The 25,240-nt window shown below is 36.3% G+C and overlaps 1 protein-coding gene across 1 annotated transcript in view; it reads left to right on the forward strand.

The window, feature by feature from the left end:
• NAALADL2 (N-acetylated alpha-linked acidic dipeptidase like 2) overlaps positions 1-25,240 on the forward strand; it is a 955,512-nt gene that overhangs the window by 237,740 nt on the left and 692,532 nt on the right. The window lies entirely within an intron of this gene.

Consider the following 25,240-nt stretch of genomic DNA (forward strand, 5'->3'; position numbering starts at 1 on the left):
ATGACATCAGAATAAAATAAACCTGCTTTATGGGCTGAAGTAACTCTTCGAAAGCTTCACTGATGTCATATAACTAGCGGATAGCTTGGAAAAGCTTTTTGTTATTTTATTAGCATACACATTGAGTTGTAAAAGGTTTTCTAGTTTACATATTTAGTGAAGTGAAGAACTAGATATGCAAGATGAGGCATTACCTTCCACATGTATCTTCTATATTTGCAGAAAGAGAATAGTCCTAGGTGAATCATGTACATTGTTTGTAGGTAGAGAGAGTAGTGAGGTACTAATTCTCCAGAATATTATTTCTGGGTTACACTGATTTGTTACAGACAAGATGTTGGCAGGTGTGCATTTCCGGGGATTTTCTCAGGGAAGCATGTCCCCTGAAGGTGTGTCACTTAATTCATGTGCTGAAATACCAGGTGTATTGGTGTTGGTGGATTCTAATCCTCTAATCCTCTTCCTGAAGATTAGGCCTCAGTGACCGACAGGAATATGTTTCCTATACCCTTCTGTGTCTGCTATTCCCTTTTGTATAAGCATCCCTGGACATTTAATATGTGGATAATAACACTTTTCATGGTACTTCCCAATGTAAAATTGTTTACATCGAGCTGAAAGATATGCTGTTACCTTATAATGGGAGGCTGAGGCAGGGAGAATCACTTGAACCTGGGAGGCAGAGGCTTCAATGAGCTGAGATTGCGCCATTGCACTCCAGCCTAGGCAACAGCGTGAGACTCTGTCTCAAAAAAAAGAAAAAAAAAAATTGCAAAGGAAGAGGTAGTTGTTTTAGGTGGCGTATGGCAAATTGTATTTCTGTGGATTTTATCTGGGTTGAGAGGGACAGAGCAGGAGGCTTGGAGAGGGGAGAAGCTTGAGGTGTGTTCAGAGGCCTCGGGGCTGTAAGCAGGGGCTGGAGGAGGGTATATTATTACTCATGTCGACAGAAAATGAGAAGTCTCCAGTTGTAGAATGAATGAGTCTCCAAAAAACGCACAGAGCACACACCAGAAAAAATTTCAACTGAGAACTCCTCCTGAGTAAACACGTTCTCTGATTTTCATTGAAGTGTTGATCACCAAAGTGATTTAATCCTTTTGCAATTTATACTAGCTTTTGTTTTTATTTTTGCATCTTTTCTTAATGCTAATTGCTATATTCTTCAATACGTTATTCTTCTATTCCTATTCTCCAGGATGAAATGTTATTATTATCCTTTTGTGGACCAGAGATGTTTGTGACTCTGTGTCAAGTGCTTGTCCCTAATCTAATCAGCTTAAGCCAGTTGAGATGCTGGTTATATTGCATAAACCATGTTTACCTAGGACTGTTGAGAAACCTCTTTAACTTAGAAGAAGCTTGAATGTCACAGGTACAACGTTTCATTTCTATTATATAATAAAGCCACCAAGCCTTTAATAATGTATTTTTTATTTAAATAAATGACATATACACACACATATATAATTGTTGTTTTGCCATTGAAAGTAATGGCAAAAGCCGCAATTACTTTTGCACCAACCTAATAAATTCTGAAGATCATAAGCATATTTCTGAGCGAGGTAAGTATGTTGAAAACTTCAAAACATAGTTTGAAAATATAATATTGTAATAATAAGACATTTGAATGGATAAATTAATGAGGTTTAGTTTATTTTTGAATGCAGGAATGTGTTTGCCTTTGACAGCTGTAGATTCTGTGAAATGGTGAGACAAAAAGGAGAAAATGTGTTGTATTCTAACTATGGCTAATATAATTTCCTTTTTTTAATGGAAAGAGCATTATGGTTCTTTCTAAGTGCAATATGTACAGAAAATTATAAAGAATAAAGTAAAAACCATCCATAAACCTACCTCTTTTTAAAAATCATTGTTATTTCCTTCTATCATTCCCTATCGATCAGCAAAATTGTATTAGGCCATGTATATTTCTTTAACACCTGCTTTAGAAATTTTTTAAATTAAAATATTAGAATCACTTTTCAAGCCAATAAATATAGATTTAAATCACTACATAAAATACTGCCTGGTATTCCATTATATGGATATCATGTAATTTAATCTATTTCTTACAAAGGCACCTTTAGGTTTCCTCTGTAAACATTCTTGTACATAAATCCTAGTGTGCCTATTTAATTATTCCCTTCTGATAAATTCCTGGAAACACGTCACAGCTTCAAGGAGTTCAAATTTGTGTAGTTGTTTGCTTTGTGTCACCAAATTGTCTTGCAGAACCACGAGCCTTCCAGGTCCTTATTTTTTATTTGTTTTTGATAGGCCAAAAAGAATGTTGATAAAGGTTTTCTAAATATGAATTGACCACATGCATTTCATTTTTCAAGTATGAATTACTTTTTAAAGGAGTTTCCCCATGGCTTTTATTGGTTCTTTCCCATGGCATTTATAGGTTCAGAAACTAAAATGTCATAATGGTAAAGGGGTCAATCACAGTATGTATGGTACCCCATCTCTTTGGATTTCTCTTACTAGACACATTTTATTTTCTGACTTCACAAATAACATGAATAAATAATAAAATACAATCTCTAGAGATATATCTATTTTTAAATGTTTGCATTATTTGGACAGGGCAATATTTTTCATCATTGATACAAGTAAGCAAGCATGAGTTAATTTATACTGTGAAATGATCTTTATAAGCAATATAAAAGACCATATTTTCTTAGCTGAGGGTTAACGCTTCAAAACGTTTAGAAAATGTTATAAATTGGCCAGGCACGGTGGTTCATGCCTGTAATCCCAGCACTTTGGGAGGACGAAGCAGGTGGATCACGAGGTCAAGAGATTGAGACCATCGGCCGGGCGCGGTGGCTCACGCTTGTAATCCCAGCACTTTGGGAGGCCGAGGCGGGCGGATCACGAGGTCAGGAGATCGAGACCACGGTGAAACCCCGTCTCTACTAAAAATACAAAAAATTAGCCGGGCGTACTGGCGGGCGCCTGTAGTCCCAGCTACTCGGGAGGCTGAGGCAGAGAATGGCGTGAACCCAGGAAGCGGAGCTTGCATTGAGCCGAGATCGCGCCACTGCACTCCAGCCTGGGCGACAGAGCAAGACTCCCTCTCAAAAAAAAAAAAAAAAGAGATTGAGACCATCCTGGCCAACATGGTAAAACACGGTCTCTACTAAAAAATAAAAAATTAGCCGGGCATGGTGGTGTGGGCCTATAGTCCCAGCTACTTGGGAGGCTGAGGTAGGAGAATCACTTGAACCCAGGAGGCGGAGGTTGCAGTGAGCTGAGATCCACCACTGCATTCCAGCCTAACGACAGAGCGAGACTCGGTCTCAACAACGAAAAAAATGTTATAAATTATCTTCAACAATATCATGATGAATAACATCTGTCGGGAAACCTAGTTAAAATGCTGCTTCAGATACAGGCATGTTTTAGTAATTACTTACTATAATAAATTGAAGTGGATTCCTAAGTCTTGTTTGTTTTCTGTTCTTCCGAATGTACTTTTGCAAATGATCTTCTCCCTTTCCCCTTTCTTCTTTCTCCTCTTCCTCCTCCATTGCTCCCTTTCAGCAACTAAATAGTATATTTAGTTATCTTATGTGTAATATGGGTGGTACATTTTGTGGTGCTAATTAAACTTTACCATTGACACTAATTGGTTAGGTTATCTGGCTGTAATGACATTAAACTAAAGGAATGACAAATTTACTGCATATATACTGCCACTTCCTGTGTCATGCTCCATGTCCATGAATCATAGCACTCTCTATCATTGTACTCAGACCTTGCCTCAGAATCCTTCTCCACCCAAAATTCTTGAAAGCCCTTATTAATTGATCAGAAGTACACAAGAGAGGATTTTCCATTCTTATCCTATGTTATAGCTATGATGGATCAAAAGATACAAATAAGTTCATTTAACTTATAGGGATGAATTTTTCTTTTCTGGAAAGATAAATTCCATAATTTTACCAGGACAACTATCAACAGCAAGAAACACAACTTATGACCACTCAGTAATGCCAAAGAGTTCAAAATCTTAGAACCCTTCATTTTAACATTTTTTAAAAATTTTATTATTATTTAAGTTTTAGGGTACATGTGCACAATGTGCAGGTTTGTTACATATGTATACATGTGCCATGTTGGTGTGCTGCACCCATTTACTTGTCATTTAACATTAGGTATATCTCTTAATGCTATCCCTCCCCCCTCCCCCCACCCCACAACAGTCCCCAGAGTGTAATGTTCCCCTTCCTGTGTCCATGTGTTCTCATTGTTCAATTCCCACCTATGAGTGAGAAAATGTGGTGTTTGGTCTTCTGTGCTTGCAATAGTTTGCTGAGAATGATGGTTTGCAGTTTCATCCATGTCCCTACAAAGGACATGAACTCATCATTTTTTATGGCTGCATAGTATTCCATGGTGTATATGTGCCACATTTTCTTAATCCAGTCTATCGTTGTTGTACATTTGGGTTGGTTCCAACTCTTTGCTATTGTGAATAGTGCCGCAATAAACATACATGTGCATGTGTCTTTACAGCAGCATGATTTATAGTCCTTTGGGTATATACCCAGTAATGGGATTGGTGGGTCAAATGGTATTTCTAGTTCTAGATCCCTGAGGAATCGCCACACTGACTTCCACAATGGTTGAACTAGTCTACAGTCCCACCAACAGTGTAAAAGTGTTCCTATTTCTCCACATCCTCTCCAGCACCTGTTGTTTCCTGACTTTTTAATGATCGCCATTCTAACTGGTGTGAGATGGTATCTCATTGTGGTTTTGATTTGCATTTCTCTGATGGCCAGTGATGATGAGCGTTTTTTCAGGTGTCTTTTGGCTGCATAAATGTCTTCTTTTGAGAAGTGTCTATTCATATCCTTTGCCCACTTTTTGATGGGGTTGTTTGTTTTTTTCTTATAAATTTGTTTGAGTTCATTGTAGATTCTGGATATTAGCCCTTTGTCAGATGAGTACGTTGCAAAAATTTTCTCCCATTCTGTAGGTTGCCTGTTCACTCTGATGGTAGTTTCTTTTGCTGTGCAGAAGAAGCTCTTCAGTTTAATTAGATCCCATTTGTCAATTTTGGCTTTTGTTGCCATTGCTTTTGGTGTTTTAGACATGAAGTCCTTGCCCATGCCTGTGTCCTGAATGGTATTGTCTAAGTTTTCTTCTAGGGTTTTTATGGTTTTAGGTCTAACATGTAAGTCTTTAATCCATCTTGAATTAATTTTTGTATAAGGTGTAAGGCAGGGATCCAGTTTCAGCTTTCTACATATGGCTAGCCAGTTTTCCCAGCACATTTATTAAATAGGGAATCCTTTCCCCATTTCTTGTTTTTGTCAGATTTGTCAAAGATCAGATGGTAGTGGATAAGCGCCATTATTTCTGAGGGCTCTGTTCTGTTCCATTGATCTGTATCTCTGTTTTGGTACCAGTACCATGCTGTTTTGGTTACTGTAGCCTTGAAGTATAGTTTGAAGTCAGGTAGCATGATGCCTCTGGCTTTGTTCTTTTGGCTTAGGATTGACTTGGTGACATGGGCTCTTTTTTGGTTCCATATGAACTTTAAAGTAGTTTTTTCCAATTCTGTGAAGAAAGTCATTGGTAGCTTGATGGGGGTGGCATTGAATCTATAAATTACCTTGGGCAGTATGGCCATTTTCACAATATTGATTCTTCCAACCCATGAGCATGGAATGTTCTTCCATTTGTTTGTATCCTCTTTTATTTCATTGAGCAGTGGTTTGTAGTTCTCCTTGAAGAAGTCCTTCACATCCCTTGTAAGTTGGATTCCTAGGTATTTGATTCTCTTTGAAGCAATTGTGAATGGGAGTTCACTCATGATTTGGCTCTCTGTCTGTCCGTTATTGGTGTACAAGAATGCTTGTGATTTTTGTACATTGATTTTGTATGCTGAGATTTTGCTGAAGTTGCTTATCAGCTTGAGGAGATTTTGGGCTGAGACAATGGGCTTTTCTAGATATACAATCATGTCATGTTCAAACAGGGACAATTTGACTTCCTCTTTTCCTAATTAAATACCCTTTATTTCCTTCTTCTGCCTGATTGCCCTGGCGAGAAATTCCAACACTATGTTGAATAGGAGTGTTGAGAGAGGGCATCCCTGTCTTGTGTCAGTTTTCAAAGGGAATGCTTCCAGTTTTTGCCCATTCAGTATGATACTGGCTGTGGGTTTGTCATAGATAGCTCTTATTATTTTGCGATACGTTCCATCAATACCTAATTTATTGAGAGTTTTTAGCATGAAGAGTTGTTGAATGTTGTCAAAGGCCTTTTCTGCATCTATTGAGATAATCATGTGGTTTTTGACTTTGGTTCTGTTTATATGCTGGATTACGTTTATTGATTTGCGTATGTGGAACCAGCCTTGCATCCTAGGGATGAAGCCCACTTGATCATGGTGGATAAGCTTTTTGATGTGCTGCTGGATTTGGTTTGCTAGTATTTTATTGAGGATTTTTGCATCAACGTTAATCAAGGATATTGGTCTAAAATTCTCTTTTTTGTTTGTGTCTCTGCCAGGCTTTGGTATCAGGATGATGCTGGCCTCATAAAATGACTTAGGGAGGATTTCCTCTTTTTCTATTGATTGGAATAGTTTCAGAAGGAATGGTACCAGCTCCTTCTTGTACCTCTGGTAGAATTCGGCTGTGAATCCATCTGGTCCTGGACTTTTTTTGGTTGGTAAACTATTGATTATTGCCACAATTTCAGAGCCTGTTATCGGCCTATTCAGAGATTCAACTTCTTCTTTGTTTAGTCTTGGGAGGATGTATGTGTCGAGGAATTTATCCATTTCTTCTAGATTTTCTAGTTTATTTGCGTAGAGGTGTTTATAGTATTCTCTGATGGTAGTTTGCATTTCTGTGGGATCGGTGATGATATCCCCTTTATCATTTTTTATTGATTCTTCTCTCTTTTCTTCTTTATTAGTCTCGCTAGCGGTCTATCAATTTTGTTGATCTTTTCAAAAAAACCACCTTCTGGATTCATTAATTTTTTGAAGGGTTTTTTGTGTCTCTATTTCCTTCAGTTCTGCTCTGATTTTAGTTATGTCTTGCCTTCTGCTAGCTTTCGAATGTGTTTGCTCTTGCTTTTCTAGTTCTTTTAATTGTGATGTTAAGGTGTCAGTTTTGGATCTTTCCTGCTTTCTCTTGTGGGCATTCAGTGGTATAAATTTCCCTCTACGCACTGCTTTGAATGTGTCCCAGAGATACTGGTATGTTGTGTCTTTGTTCTTGTTGGTTTCAGAGAACATCTTTATTTCTGCCTTCATTTTTATGGTCTTTCCTGACAAAATTGATCTCCTGAAAGGAGAATATCTCTATCCAAGCTACCTAGAAACAAAATATCTATAATTTACTTTTTCACCTATGTCTTTCTCACCAGTACTAATTTACCATCCAGTGATATAAGAAAATAAGCACCTGGGCTGCTTTCCTGTCCCCTTCTTTTAACCCAGACATTAGGTTTGTTTACTTGTTATAGTATTAGTGTCTTTCCTGTGAAAACAGTTTTCTCATTTTTTAATCTCTTCCTTTCCACACCTGCCACCCATGTTTACTTCCTTCCATTCAAGAACCACTGCACTTCATTTACCAAAGAATGTATAATTGAGCAAGTTTCCTGTTCAAGACAGCTGACAACTTATACATTACCTCCAGTCTTAAATGAGGGAGGTGAGGTAGTCCTTACCTACAGGTAAACTGGCTGTGGCATCCATGAAGACCCTCAGAGTGTTTTTATGGTTATCAGGGCACTAGAAAGGCTAATATAAAATAGTGGTTTGTCTCTCCTCTGACCCCACAAGAATATATTTTTCACTGACATGATTTTGTACAAACACAAGATTTTGCTGTTGTTTGATGATGGTGATATCATCAGCAACTGTTCTCTTCTAGTCTCCAGCTTTACTTTCCAACCATTTTTTTGGCCCCTCTTCACATTTTTGTTGTTATTATTATTTTTGTACTTTGTCTTCTCTATTCTTAGTGTTTTTTGTCCCTCTCTAATTTCTGTATTTAAATGAATGAGAGTAGGAAGATTGGGAGACATGAAGAAGCAATAAAGCAACTGCTATTTTATTTTATTTATTTATTTTTGTTATTATACTTTAGGTTTTAGGGTACATGTACACAATGTGCAGGTTTGTTACATATGTATCCATGTGCCATGTTGTTTTGCTGCACCTATTAACTCATCATTTAGCATTAGATATATCTCCTAATGCTGTCCTTCCCCCCTCCCCCCACCCCACAACAGTCCCCGGAGTGAGATGTTCCCCTTCCTGTGTCCATGAGTTCTCATTGTTCAATTCCCACCTATGAGTGAGAACATGTGGTGTTTGGTTTTTTGTCCTTGCGATAGTTTACTGAGAACGATGTTTTCCAGTTTCATCCATGTCCCTACAAAGGACATGAACTCATCGTTTTTTATGGCTGCATAGTATTCCATGGTGTATATGTGCCACATTTTCTTAATCCGGTCTATCGTTGTTGGACATTTGGGTTGGTTCCAAGTCTTTGCTATTGTGAATAGTGCCGCAATAAACATACGTGTGCATGTGTCTTTATAGCAGCGTGATTGATAGTCCTTTGGGCATATACCCAGTAATGGAATGGCTGGGTCAAATGGTATTTCTAGTTCTAGATCCCTGAGGAATCGCCACACTGACTTCCACAATGGTTGAACTAGTTTACAGTCCCACCAACAGTGTAAAAGTGTTCCTATTTCTCCACATCCTCTCCAGCACCTGTTGTTTCCTGACTTTTTAATGATGGCCATTCTAACTGGTGTGAGATGGTATCTCACTGTGGTTTTGATTTGCATTTCTCTGATGGCCAGTGATGATGAGCATTTTTTCAGGTGTCTTTTGGCTGCATAAATATCTTCTTTTGAGAAGTGTCTGTTCATGTCCTTCGTCCACTTTTTGATGGGGTTGTTTTTTTCTTGTAAATTTGTTTGAGTTCATTGTAGATTCTAGATATTAGCCCTTTGTCAGATGAGTAGGTTGCAAAAATTTTCTCCCATTTTGTAGGTTGCCTGTTCACTCTGATGGTAGTTTCTTTTGCTGTGCAGAAGCTCTTTAGTTTAATTAGATCCCATTTGTCAGTTTTGGCTTTTGTTGTCATTGCTTTTGGTGTTTTAGACATGAAGTCCTTGCCCATGCCTATGTCCTGAATGGTATTGCCTAGGTTTTCTTGTAGGATTTTAATGGTTTTATGTCTAACATGTAAGTCTTTAATCCATCTAGAATTAATTTTTGTATAAGGTGTAAGGAAGGGATCCAGTTTCAGCTTTGTACATATGGCTAGCCAATTTTCCCAGCACCATTTATTAAATAGGGAATCCTTTCCCCATTTCTTGTTTTTGTCAGGTTTGTCAAAGATCAGATAGTTGTAGATATGCAGCATCATTTCTGAGGGCTCTCTTCTGTTCCATTGATCTATGTCTCTGTTGTGGTACCAGTACCATGCTGTTTTGGTTACTGTAGCCTTGTAGTATAGTTTGAAGTCAGGTAGTGTGATGCCTCCAGCTTTGTTCTTTTGGCTTAGGATTGACTTGGTGATGTGGGCTCTTTTTTGGTTCCATTTGAACTTTAAAGTAGTTTTTTCCAATTCTGTGAAGAAAGTCATTGGTAGCTTGATGGGGATGGCATTGAACCTATAAATTACCTTGGGCAGTATGGCCATTTTCACAATATTGATTCTTCCAACCCATGAGCATGGAATGTTCTTCCATTTGTTTGTATCCTCTTTTATTTCATTGAGCGATGGTTTGTAGTTCTCCTTGAAGAGGTCCTTCACATTCCTTGTAAGTTGGATTCCTAGGTATTTGATTCTCTTTGAAGCAATTGTGAATGGGAGTTCACTCATGATTTGGCTCTCTGTTTGTCTGTGATTGGTGTACAAGAATGCTTGTGATTTTTGTACATTGATTTTGTATCCTGAGACTTTGCTGAAGTTGCTAATCAGCTTAAGTAGATTTTGGGCTGAGACGATGGGGTTTTCTAGATATACAAGCAACTGCTATTTTAATTAGAGAAAAACATGTAAATGTATGCACGTAGTTCAGTGTATGCAAATGATAGCAGAATGAATTTAACAGTAATAGAGTGATGGCTCCTAAAGGAAGTAATTAGCTATCCTATCATTGATCCCTCCAGATAACAAATGTACATTGTCTGAAGTTTAATCAGAAAAGGAATATATAGGATAAAATTGATTTAATTATACATAGTGTTTCATTGCTCTGAACCTTAAATAAGGCAGCTTCTTAACTCGGAGTTTCTCAGTGTTATGCAGAATGGCATTAATTGTATTAACTGGATTCAACTCACAGATGCAGGCTTATGCCCCTCACAATCCTTAGGTATTTGGCTAAAGCAGCACCAGCCAATGGGAAGAATAAAGATTGTTGACAGTGGGGCCTTTGACTGCAATAACTTTCTCCATCTTAACCTGTTAAAATACTGTAAAATACTGTTTGAGATCTGTCTCAGGTGCCCACTCCTTCATGGAAATCTCATTGATATCCCATCAGCTGAATTCTCTATTTCCCTTCCGGCAGTACTTCATTTCCTCTCATTTTGTTGGAATGAATTACTTTCTTTTTCACAGTGGAGAAAGAACTATGGGTCTGGCAGAGTTTAAATAGCATGTAGGCACTCAGTAAGTCTTTATTGCATGAGAAAATGAACCAGAATACAGATCTTCTTGATAAGCCTTCATGTTCATGTGGATTATCACTTTTTTTGAAAATAAAAATAATGTATACTTCTGGTTATTTATACCTCTTACTGAAATTTTAATCATACATATATGTGATTCACATATATATATAAATGGCTGTGTATGTATGTGTGTGTATATATTTGTATATAAATTTGTATTTTATACATTCATATGTTTATAAATTTATATATATATTTATATATTTATAAATTTATATATTTTTTATATATTTATTTATAGATTTATATATTCATACACACACACATACACAAATCCTAATCCATGCTTTAGAAATTAAGCAAGATATTTGAGAATACACACACACACACACACACACACCCCTTTGATTTTTAAACAAATTTTATCTATGTATTCATAGCATGTACTAAAAAAGTTGATTTTGAAGATAGAGGATTTTTTTTCTCTTACATAAACATGAGCTGGATGTCTACTGTATTTCAGGCACTTGGCTAGTCACTCTTTAGTTTTTAATGACGTTCTGTTTAATCTTGAGAGCATTCTTTTTCTATAAAGAAGAAATGAAAATAAAGATTTCACAAAAGATATTTCCATGATCGCAGGTTTTCAGGAGGTACAAAGTGCATCCCCTCACAGATCTTTTTACATCCTGCTACTTTCAGCTTCGGGAAGAGGTTGTTTCAGTCTGGGCCATTTCTGCCTAAAGGTTTGCTTTCTTACTCTCAATGGTCAAGTTTAAAGGATTCCGTCTCTCGCCTCCTCAGCCCCTGTGCATTCACACATGCACACAAATTATTTTATCTGTTTGGTTACAAACTGAGATTAGGTTAGTTACTTTCCTAGTAAGCAAATTTTCTTTCTTAATCTTTTTTATTAAGTCTATCTGATGTAAAGCATCAGGACTAAGTTGGAGTGTTAAGGATCAAAATGTTGGAACCGTTAATTTTTCTAATTTATGTTGTATTATTAATTAGTGGGATCTGTTGTACATAATTGCAGTGATTATCTTCTGCTGTCAATGAACTATTTCCATCAGATCTATCAGGATCATCTGTGATACTGGCTGCCTATTCTGAAAATTGATTAGCCTTAGAGCTAGTCACATTTTTCTTGTATCTTTTTCCTGCATTGACTATAATATGCTTTTCCATCCATCCACTTCTTGATCTTATTCGTTCCAAAAAAGGAACAAGATCAGTCAGTTGTAGTATAAGGGAATAACAAACGTTTTACTTTGAGAATCAGATATGTCAATTTTCTGTGGGTTCATTTGACTTCCCCACACTCATGCTATAGAAAAGTTGGTAATGATCACATTTAGTAGAGTGTGGTGTAAGTTAAACATGGAAAGGTTGAGAACTGTTTGCATGCTTCTCTCTTTCACGTTCCTGTTTAATGTCAATGAAATCAAGATTCAAGTGGCAGACATGGTCCTTTGAGATTTGCAATTTGAAAATCCTAATCCATGCTTTAGAAATTAAGCAAGATATTTGAGAATTTCATCTAAAACCATTAATTCCATAATCTCATAAGAGTGATTTACAGGGGAACATTTAAATTAAAACACATTTTAAAATAGATTATTTATGCAAAATGTATTGAATCAATTAAATATTGTACTCACTTAAAATTTTTTCCAATGGATATTTCTAGCTAATGAGAGAGAAAGTAAAGTTGCTGGGCAATTCAGGTACCAAAAACAGATGATGAACACCCTCACTCTACTGTCCCCATCCTGGGAAACTGTCACTGAATGGATAGGTAATTTTATTTTTGCAAATTGTAGATGCTTATATAACCAGTGTAATGTTTAATTTTATGTAGCAACTAGGCTAATACATGGTATCAAATGTTTGGTCAAATATTATTTTAGATGTTTCTGTGAAGGCATTTTTAAGATGAGATTGAGACATAAATTAGTAGGCTTTGAATAAAGCTGATCACCATCCATAATGTGGGTAAGGTTCATCCAATCCATTGCAAGCTTTAATAGGGAAAGATTGACCTTCCCAGAAAACAGGTAATTCAACCAGCAGACTGCCTTTGGACTCAAACTGTGTTCTTCCCTGGGTCTTTATCCTACTAGCCACCCTGCAGATTTTTGACTTGCCAAACATTCACAATTGTGTGAGTCAACTCTTTAAAATAAACCAATCTAGCTCTCTTCATACACAAGTGCGCACACACACACACACACACACACACCCCTACACATACATCCTATATGTTCTGTTTCTCAGGAGAACCCTGTTTTATACATACAGATTTAGATAACTGAAATAAACCAATGTAATATGGTTGCAGTTTTAAAATTCTAGAATAATTTAGTCAGTCCTTAGGGTTTAACTAATAATGTGAAAAATGGATATTGAAATTTTTAGAAATTACAATGTTCATTATTATCTTTATTTCATTAAAATTTTTCAATTATTTTTAATGTGGTAATATTAAGTCTATGAAAGCATGGAATTTGAAATTATATTCTATGTATCTAACAAATAATTCAAATATATTACTAAAAATGCTTAATCATTTTCTTCAACTTATTCAGTTTGTGGCATCAAAATGTAGTCAACTCCCCAAGCAAAAATTCACTTTCCAGATTTCACAAAATATCATTCTTATCTATAAAAAAAATGGTATTGAAGTTCTCTTTCCTTTCATTATAACTGGAGAAAATATATTAAATTTTATATGCCTGATTTGGGAAATCAGTTTCTGTCTTCAGTAACTGATTGTGTGTTATATCTGGGTCTTTTACAAATGAAGTGCACTTCTATTGCTTAAAAATTGCTTTCCTGTGCAACATGATGTAGTAATGAATTAAATCCAAATGAGCCTTATATTCACAATGTCATAATATGTAACTCATCCCCTGTGGAACTTTTTTATTATCTAATACAAGGCAATCTAATGTCTTCCTCTCATGGCTCACTTCTCAGAAGGGTATGCAGCTTTCAGTATTAGAAATAAAGAAAGAAAACTATGATTTGAGATCAAATTACCTTTTTATAAACTCTCTAAATCACAGAGAGCACCTTAACATGTTCTGAAATATGCAAATATAATTCTGATAGAACAAGAAACAAAAGAAGCAGTTCCAGTTCTATGGAGTACATTTGTATCTGTGAGAATAAAATGAAACTGAACATTTTTCTTTGAATAGAAATGTGTGCAGGTGATTTTACCTTCAATAAAAATAAAACAAGTGTGGGCATTTTCTCTCTATTTCTTTGGTTGGTTTCATCATATTAACTCTATTCTGTAGGGAACAACTTGTAAGATCAGCTTGTACCAATATTGTAGTTCAAGCTGCTATATAGATTTAAAAGCTCTAATTTATTAGCCTGATAATTTTTGTAATTTGATGAAACACATCAGGTATTCCTGTATTATAACTTCCTTAGGCTTATCTGAAAGTTATATTTTAATTAAACTGGATATTTCAAAATATGTCTTGCTATTTCATATGGGCAAAGAGCAAAGATAGACAAATATTTATTTTATTCCATTGGGACAGCCAAGAAAAATTGTGTCAGGTTTTTATAAGCTGTTATTTCTTGTGGTTCCTGAAGGTTTTTCTCTTGGGGGTGGCCTGGGCAGATTTTTTTTCTTCATCCTGTTTGTGACGTAGCTAGATCTGAGTCAATTGCTGCTGGGTATAACATGTGGTCCAGATCTAAGCCTTCCCGCCACTTTCTTATTTTAAGTAGAGAGCAAATTCCTATAAGATCTGTTTTTGATGGTTTAATTTTAAAATTATATTTCAATCAAATAATTAAAATCGCATACAAACATAAGCAAATCATCTATGTAGAACAGTGCAAGGGAGTTAGAAGAAAGGTCAAAGCTATAAACTGTTATGGGGGAAAGTAGACACCTCAGCTTTCTAATTTAATGATTTATGCTGTTCTTAATCAAATTTATATTCCAATTTAAAAGTAACACCTGATAGCCTATCATCGCAAGATGCGTTAAAGGTCTCTTTTAATGCCAGAGTATTTATTCATGTTAACAAATATTTATTGAGGGCCTACTGAGTGATAGGTACTGAGCTAGGTACTACAGACAAAGCAGTGAATAAAATATACAAGATACCTACATTTATGGTATTTATGTTCCCATTGGCCAAACCTAGACAATAGGAACATACTTGTTTATATAAACAAAATATAATGACACAAAATTACACATTGTAGTAGGAATGAAGGAAGGAAAGAAGGAAGGGAGGGAGGGAAAGAAAGAGGGAAGGAATATAGTTTACAAAGGTATCTAGGTGATTATTTGGGATGCAGTGGTCAGGGTCAGTTCAACTTCAAACGAACACTTACTGGGCTCTATGATGGCGGATCAGCCCCTCTTTGCCTCTTCAGAGATTCTAGCATTACCCAGCAACTAACTGGTTGGCAGAGCCTGCCTCACCTCTTAACTTTGCGGAATGCCATAGAGCTGTTTCTTTACTAATTTATTTGGGTTTGGCCATCATATTTACAAACAATAACAAAACAAACAAACAAACCCACTTGTAAAGAGCAAATCAACAGAAAAGGCAGGGGAGGAGCATATGGTGCTATGTCCTCCCCTATTGCTGATTTTTATTTATTTGTAACATTCCATGTGGAATTTTACTTTTCCAAACAAGCGTCACTGCTCCATTCCTACCTCTCTCATTAAAAATATTAAAAGAACAGTAATTTATTTAAAGTTCTACTTTTCTTCTCAAAATAGCCTCACTTCTAAGGATTGCCTCATCACTTTCAGTTTTTGTGTTCTGGGGCATTTTTCCCATAAATTTGACGTTACATATAGAACTCATATGGTATGAATAATAAGAGAAATATATTTCTGATTCTTCAGTCCTATTCTAAAAGAACCAAGTTAAGGATGATACGTTAATCCTGGATTCTTGATTTCTTCATTTCATTTTAATCAGTTGCAATCATTTAAACTAGTTGAACTTTGCTAATTATATACAATTATGATATGATGACCAGTGGTGTATGTTAACTTTTTAAAAATACAGGCCATATTAGTGAGGAAAATTCATTTACAGACATGGAAATTAAACAAAGATGTTAACATCAATTTTCCTAACATCAATTTATACTGCAATTTCAGCCCTTCATATGTATAGGGACAGGGTTTTGGGAAGGCATTCTGCTGTAGCCTTTTCAGTTGCCCTTTTGACAACTTATGGCCCAAGAGGGAAGAAGTTGGGGCCAGAGGATTTGACAACACTCTGTGTGTTCTCAGAATTGACAGAGTGGTACTTCTGTGGTAATCATGAAAGCAGAAAAGGTAATGATTGCTGATAGTAATTTTCATTTCAGAAATAAAATTATTTTTCTATTTGGGGGTCAGATCAAACTAAATAACAAACAGTACTGATATTACTACAATAACCTATAAGCAGAAAGATAAATTTGGGGATTGTGGAAAATGTCACTTAGAAAATAATTTGCTGATTGGTTCGAGAAAAAAGATGTGAAAATAACACAGGATGACCAAAAACGTTTAGTAAATCTAGGTAACAATTTGGGATCAAAGAAACAAGATAATGACAAGAGAAAGAAAATTAAAGTTGCTTTTATTTTTGCAGTCTGATGGTTCCAGAGGGTTCCTGGAATTAGTGCACCTCGGTTAGAAAGTAATCTAGGACCACAACATTACTCTAGTGTCTAGTTTGGAAAATTCTTAGAAGAAGGGAAGAAAAAAGCCTACACTGTAAGCTAATGGGAGACAGAGTTGAGAAATGACCATTCAGCTATTCAAATCTGAGAGGCCACCTCCCATATCCTGTGTGGGGCTACGTCCAGGTGCAGGGAAGAAGGTGATTCTTTGCTCTAGGGAATATTTATCCAACCTAAGTCTGGGTCTGGAAAATGAAGTAATAATGTGGATTGGAATCCAAAAAGAGCTACAACACTTAGCAGAAAATCAAACACACTTCCAGATCTCCCTTGACCTTGGAAAGTTGCCCAGGACTTTCCAGAATCTGTACTTAAGCTGTACACTCAGTGTTTAATAGAGGTCACACAGAATTTTTTTGTGTATTAATATAACTCTGTCATAGGAGTATTTATGTTTAGTGTTTCTGAAATTCTACAGAGTTCTGGGAAATAGGAATATGCACCTAGAACTATTGTTGAAATACCAAGTCAGGAGCTACAATGGTAACCTAGATATCAACTTATGGTCTTTTTCAGATAGCTACCAACAAAATTTTTAGGAAAATAAATAAAATTTAAAAAATGGTTTTCATTTGCTCCTGAGTTAGTTGTACCCTAAAGCAATGGCTCAGACTTCAGTGGTGGTCTACACATGCCCTTAGCACAGCTCACTTCCTAGGACATTTAGACTTAGTTTGCTCTTGATCAAATGCTGCTGCCTTCTCTAGTCAGACAGTCAGGAAAGGGAAAATTAGGGTCATTCCACCTATATTCATATTCCCTGTAGTGCCAGTACTATATTTCGGTACGGGCATTTCACGTTCTTGTGAAGATTTGGAATCAGGGGAATTTATATCACAGCAACGCAACCAATTTGGAAATAGACTTGAAATTGGTCTGCCTGGGATCAAATCCCAACTCCATTACATCCAGCTAATGTGGTGGATGATCTTGAAAAATATTCTTAAATTTACAATGACACAGTTTCCTCATTTTTAAGATGCAGCTAATAATGGTCCCATCTTCAAATAAATGCGTAAATACATAAATAAGATTTAGATGAGAACCTGACACATACTAAACAATATTACCTGCTGTTTATGATTACATTATTTTTGTTAATAAAAGGTCTTCAGCCATTCTGCATTGGTGATTTCTCATTGACCACTATCCTTAGTAGGTGGGCTTCTTGGAGTGTTGCCCAGCCCATGTCTCTTCTTGGTGTCTCCCGCCTCCTCTCAACTTTACATTCTTTTCCCCAAATTCTCGTTAATATATTTTTTCCTGTCTCTTCCAAGTCATACTATTAGGGTCTCCTGCTCCATATTCCAAGTATTTTCCTGAATAAAGTTCTCTCTCTAAAAACTTTAATGACAACTAAGATAATACTTTTTTAACCAAGTACATAATCATATTTGTAAAGTAAATTTTTATTCCGCCTTATAAGTAAGTCCAAATACTTTAGGTCCCAACACATATTTAGAGGAAATTCAGCCAGCCTACTGAGTTATACTCCTCTCTCATGACATTAGCTAGATAGTTCCTATCTGGCATTAGGTAGATAAGAAGCAGAAGCCCATTCTTCTTGATTCATACTATAAAGGCACATAAACATCCAGATGGTACATAGAGATGGCAATTTCCAGTTACAGAATTATTAATAATTTAGTTTAATTAAAACGTATTAATGCTTCTCTGTACATGGAATTCTTTTTTTTTTTTTTTTTTTTTGAGACAGAGTCTTGCTCTGTCACCCAGGCTGGAGTGCAGTGGCGCAATCTCGGCTCACTGCAAGCTCCACCTCCCGGGTTCACGCCATTCTCCTGCCTCAGCCTCTCCGAGTAGCTGGGACTACAGGCGCCTGCCACCACGCCTGACTAATTTTTTTTTGTATTTTTTAGTAGAGACGGGTTTTCACCGTGGTCTCGATCTCCTGACCTCGTGATCCGCCCACTTTGGCCTCCCAAAGTGCTCGGATTACAAGCGTGAGCCACCGCGCCCGGCCACATGGCATTCTACTACATGTAAAATTTAGTTAATACAAAGATGGATAGATCCTTTAGGAACATACACTCATATGCGAGTTACATAAATGTCTAAATAACTGTAATACAGGCGTAATGACATCAGTGCAAAGACTGTAGAAGGGAAGGAAATAAATTCTGGTAGGGTAGAGTCTGTTATGCTTTCCAGAAAAGATGGACATTGAAAGCTATGAAGGCTTTACATAAATTAATATATAGACATGAGACATGACTTCCAGAAAGGTTGAACAAAGACATGGAGGTAAGAAAACACAGAAGAGTAAATTAGGGTTGTTGTGAGTGTGCCTTTTTTGACAAGAGATTAGTTTGTAAAATATCTGCTTTCAGAAGTAGATTAGGATAATTTCATCGAAATTTTTGGAGAAATGTCGATGGTTAGAATTTGGTTCTGAACACCATGAGAAATCAGCAAAAGATTCTGAGTAGGAAAATTATAAGATCAGACAGGGTCACTCTCTAAATGATAGATTAGAGACTGAAAACAAGAAAGATGTTGCAGAGCTGGTTACAGGTGTCCCTTTCATAGTAGCCACTTCATAAATATTTATCAAATATATGGTCAGTGAGGTACGTGCTGGTAGAGCATCTGTGCAGAGGTGTAGACAGAAAGATAGATGCCAAAATGAGAGGCACAGTACACAAAATTGCTTTTAGATTTTCATCAAAATCTCCTGCCCAATTTTGATTAAAACTAAAATTCTTAGGTTTTAGAATAACAGCATATATGTCAGTTTTTCTTGCTAAGATTCTATCAATGTCTTTGAAAGATGCCATATTTTACCAAGCTACCCAGTTAACAAGTTAGCTTGCCATAATTTCTTGGATAGTTGCAGAAGACATGAGACCCCTGGGTCAAAGATGAGAGAGAGTTTATCACAGAAGAGCAAGCAGCGTAAGAATCATACTTGCAGTAGTGTTTTGATCCCCATTTCCCACAAGTGATGAAAAGAGGCTAGTTGGACCCTGAACATGCAGTGGTTGTATAACAGGAGAGGAAACTTGAGCTTAAGGATCCCCAGTTTTTATGCTGGACAATAAGCATGCCTGCCTATTGCCCTTGAGGGAGATACTATATTCATCTTTTCAAAATTGTAAACAAACCCAAAGTGTTCTCTGGAGAAAACAGTGTCTCTGTTTTTCAAGGCTGTTTGTTACATACACAGTCTTGGAAAGATAGTCTTGAAGAAAGGTAGTTTGTGCCTCTGCTCACAGGATGTGCAAAAAAGTGAAAGAGAGTCTCACATAGAATGAAGTGTTATTTTGTCTCATTTGTCAGGTCTTAGTAATTTACTTAAATGTATTTAATATCTGCTTCATACAAGTACCATTTGTTAGGAAGTAGGAGTGGAGGTATCGGAGGAATATAGTACAGTCTCTGGTTTCAAAGAGCTGAAAGCCTTTGTGAAGGATAGAGAGGAAAATATACCTCCATAGTGGAAGCTGACAGTCATAATTGTACTAATGCAGATATAGACAAAATGCCCTCTGGAGAAAGACAAGAATTCTCATTGGAGGACTATTAAATCACATGGATGTGGCAGTATTGATTGTTAACACTTGGATTTAGCATTACAGCAAAAATAACTCTAATAAATCAAACCCAGCCTGAGAAAAAACCTGAGACCATCTGGCAGGGATAGAGAATACTAATAGATGGAATTAGGATTTCTGCTATAAGGTACCCACTTTAGGCTGTGGGGAATGTGTATTATCAGGCTAAAGTGAATCTATTATATCTTTTATTGTCCTAAATACATAATTATTTTCTAAATGTACGCTAACCATATAAGTGTTTTACTTTTCTTAGAGTTACTTAGAGCACTACAAAACTAGCTGTTCCTTAGGATACTCTGATGAGGCATTACTAATCACCAGGTGGCAATTAAAAACTGTGAGGCAGACTATTAAAACTAAATGGATATTCTAGGACATGCTCTAGAACCTAAACCTTTTAGCCATGGTTCAAATGTCACAGTAATACATTGGGACTTAGAAAATCTTAGAGTGAAAATTATGCCTACAATACGAAGATTGAGACATTATTTATTACATAGTGCTTGTTTGTGGAACGAGAGGCTTAGATTCATTACAGTGTATAGGCAAGGAGAAAAGTTTCTAAGGTGACATGTATTGGCTATAGTAATTCATTTTGGACAAAGCAGATCACAAAAGAAAACTTTATAGTTTTGTTTTCTCTTTACGAATTACATTACTGGTTTAACTAATCTGGGTCCTTTCCTAGATATGTATGGTAAACTAAAATAAATATCTGAAACTGAAGCACTTATAAACTTGGTTTTACATGAACAATAAAGATATTAAAATGTCACAGACTAAAGGATAAAATATGCCTATCAACCTACTTAACCTGTCATATTTTTTACATATTAGACTTATATTTTCAGAAATAAATACTATTTCTTCATAGTTCTTAAAATTACCTCCGACTCCTAGATATAGAATTTTTGCTTCTGAGAGTAGAGCTTGCCTTGTCTGTCATAGGCCTAGCAAACAGACGAAAATAACTTATTTATTTATTGTGAGCACTGATTTATTATGCTTGTGATTTTTTTTTCAATCAAACTCCATTATTGACATCACAAAGGTTAGGTACAGTTTCTTGACATGTTGCCATCAAAATCTCTTTGAGGCACATGACAATTAGCATATATATAAACTTTATTTTATTTTTTAATAAAAGACACTAATAAAATACTTTTACAAGTCACATTTAAAACTCTGAACATTTGCAAATAGCAGATAACGTGTATCCTAATAATAGTTTCTCACCCAATTTACAAGTATAATGTTTGTGTAAGAGAGAATGCTATTAAGCAGCAAATGTAAATTTATTCTATATTTTGATGGGTTAAGAAGCCACTTAGAAAGTATTTGCTAGGCATATGGGTTGTGAAACTCTCCAGGCCATTAGATGAGGAGGAAGTAATGAATGATATTTCTGCTTGGATAGGATATTTCCTTATTTTGCTTCTCTCAAGTCAGATTTAAAAATTTCGTCAGATGAGATCAGGCGCATTCAGGGGACAAAAGAGAATTTTAGACCAATATCCCTGATGAACATCGATGCAAAAATCCTCAATAAAATGCTGGCAAACTGAATCCAGCAGCACATCAAAAAGCTTATCCACCACGATCAAGTGGGCTTCATCCCTGGGATGCAAGGCTGGTTCAACATACGCAAATCAATCAACGTAATCCATCATATAAACAGAACCAAAGACAAAAACCACATGTTTATCTCAATAGATGCAGAAAAGGCCTTTGACAAAATTCAACAGCCCTTCATGCTAAAAACTCTCAATAAACTAGTTATAGATGGGACGTATCTCAAACTAATAAGAGCTATTCATGACAAACCCACAGCCAATATCATACTGAATGGGCAAAAACTGGAAGCATTCCCTTTGAAAACTGGCACAAGACAGGGATGCCCCCTCTCACCACTCCTATTCAACATAGTGTTGGAAGTTCTGGCCAGGGCAATCAAGCAAGAGAAAGAAATCGAGGATATTCAATTAGGAAAAGAGGAAGTCAAATTGTCCCTGTTTGCAGATGACATGATTGTATATTTAGAAAACCCCATTGTCTCAGCCCAAAATCTCCTTAAGCTGATAAGCAAATTCAGCAAAGTCTCAGGATACAAAATCAATGTGCAAAAAACATAAGCATTCCTGTACACCAATAACAGACAAACAGAGAGCCAAATCATGAGTGAATTCCCATTCACAATTGCTTCAAAGAGAATCAAATACCTAGGAATCCAACTTACAAGGGATGTGAAGGACCTCTTCAAGGAGAACTACAAACCACTGCTTAACGAAATAAAAGAGGACACAAACAAATGGAAGAACATTCCGTACTCGTGGATAGGAAGAATCAATATCGTGAAAATGGCCATACTGCCCAAGGTAATTTATGGATTCCATGCCATCCCCATCAAGCTACCAATGACTTTCTTCACAGAATTGGAAAAAAAAAAAAAAAGCAACTTTAAAGTTCATATGGAACCAAAAAAGAGCCCGCATTGCCAAGACAACCCTAAGCCAAAACAACAAAGCTGGAGGCATCACACTACTGACTTCAAACTATACTACAAGGCTACAGTAACCAAAACAGCATGGTCCTGGTACCAAAACAGAGATATAGACCAATGGAACAGAATAGGGCCCTCGGAAATAACACCACACATCTACAACCATCTGGTATTTGACAAACCTGACAAAAACAATAAGTGGGGAAAGGATTCCCTATTTAATGAATGGTGCTGGGAAAACTGGCTAGTCATATGCAGAAAGCTGAAACTGAATCCCTTCCTTACACCTTGTACAAAAATTAATTCAAGATGAATTAAAGACTTAAATGTTAGACCTAAAACCATAAAAACCCTAGAAGAAAACCTAGGCAATACCATTCAGGACATAGGCATGGGCAAGGACTTCATGACTAAAACACCAAAAGCAATGACAACAAAAGCCAAAATTGACAAATGGGATCTAATTAAACTAAAGAGCTTCTGCATAGCAAAAGAAACCACAGTCAGAGTGAACAGGCAACCTAGAGTGGGAGAAAATTTTTACAATCTACCCATCTGACAAAGGGCTAATATCCAGCATCTAGAAGGAACTTAAACAAATTTACCAGAAAAAATCAAACAACCTCATCAAAAAGTGGGCAAATGATATGAATAGACACTTCTCAAAAGAAGACATTTATGCAGCCAACAGACACATGAAAAAATGCTCATCATCACTGGCCATCAAAGAAATGCAATCAAAACCACAATGAGATACCATCTCACACCAGTTAGAATGGCAATCATTAAAAAGTCAGGAAACAACAGGTGCTGGAGAGGATGTGGAGAAATAGGAACATTTTACACTGTTGGTGGTACTGTAAACTAGTTCAACCATTGTGGAAGACAGTGTGGCAATTTCTCAAGGATCTAGAATTAGAAATGCCATTTGACCCAGCAATCTCATTACTGGATATATACTCAAAGGATTATAAATCATGCTGCTATAAGACCCATGCACACATATGTTTATTTTGGCACTATTCACAATAGCAAAGACTTGGAACCAACCCAAATGTCCGTCAATGATACACTGGATTAAGAAAATGTGGCACATATACACCATGGAATACTATGCAGCCATAAAAAAAGGATGAGTTCATGTCCTTTGTAGGGACATGGATGAAGCTAGAAACCATCATTCTGAGTAAACTATTGCAAGGACAGAAAACCAAACACCGCATGTTCTCACTCATAGGTGGGAACTGAACAATGAGAACACTTGGAAACAGGATGGGGAACATTGCACACTGGGGCCTGTTGTAGGGTAGGGGGAAGGCGGTCATTAGGAGATATACCTAATGTAAATGATGAGTTAATGGGTGCAGCACACCAACATGGCACATGTATACATATGTAACAAACCTGCCCGTTGTGCACATGTACCCTAGAACTTAATGTATAATAATAATAATAAAACGAATTTCATCATTCTGAATAGCTCAAAATGTTCCTCGAAGTCTCGATAGTAGCAATAGACAGATCACAGAACTAAATTGAGTTGCCTGATTGTTGTGTATCAATAAGGAGTATGCTAGTGGGGCTTTGGATCATTAAAAAATAATTAAATAAAGCATAAAAATAAATAAAATAAAACTGGCCTTGGGAAAAACTATAAATTATCACTTTGTAATCACCAAATGATGGGATTTAATGAGAAAAGCAGGCAGGAGGTGGTAAACAAGCCATTAAATTGTCAAAAGACCAGTCAGCACATGTTATAGTGGTGCCACACACAAGAGAACAATAACTTATTCGGTTGTCTCTTTTATTCAGTAGTCTATAATGTCTAAATCAAAGTTTCTAATGCATTTTAAAAATGCAAGTTATAAAAATCTGCGATAGAGTTCTGGATCCGTAAGCACTGTCAGGATAGATTATAGTTCTGCACAGTCTCTGCTGTAACAATATCATGATGAATGGAGAATGACCCCAGCTGCCCATTTATCTTCTAAGATTACTGCTTTGATGATATTGATTATTTCTGGGGCTTCTTAGACTCAAAATTATAGCTGTGGTACTCAAATATCTGTTTTACAAAGTATGTTCTTAATATAGTCCATTTTTTTCCCCTTTGGCTAAGATGTACTGGTCATCAGGTAGCAAAAAATTAAATCGTTGCTTATTATAACGTGAGGATTTTCACAATTAAAATATATTAACTTTGTTTCATTTACAGAATAAACCCAAATTCTTAAATTGTATTTATACATTTTTTTCCAGTGGACATTATTGACCATATGCTTACAGTGCAGTAAATATTGAGGCACAGGAAATTTTAAAATACCTAAATTAGATTTACACATTTCAAAAAGCTCAGAAACTGTTAGGAAGTAGGGATGAGAAATAATAAATAATAATATTCAGTGAAATGATAAAGTTTGAATAAAGTGTCATATAACCAAACAGTATAAAAACATCTAAGTAGAAACTAGCAAAAACGCTTTGATGAACAGGGGTGAATTTACAGAGGGATAATAAAAATTTGAATTAGTTTTTGAGGATTATTTCAGCCAGAGGCAGGTACAAATGATATTCCAGGTATATGCTCTAAGGGTACAGAGTTATTTGTAATATTTGGAAATGGCCTTTAGTTCTACATGGCAGGACTATAGGATGTAGAGGCAAGGTTATTTGAGAAAGACAAAGGAGGTGGGAAGAGAGGCAGAGTCAGAGAGAGAGGGAGTGAGAAGAAGAGGTAAGGAAAGG

This window comes from Symphalangus syndactylus, chromosome 17, assembly GCF_028878055.3.
Source record: "Symphalangus syndactylus isolate Jambi chromosome 17, NHGRI_mSymSyn1-v2.1_pri, whole genome shotgun sequence".
Lineage (NCBI taxonomy): Eukaryota > Metazoa > Chordata > Mammalia > Primates > Hylobatidae > Symphalangus > Symphalangus syndactylus.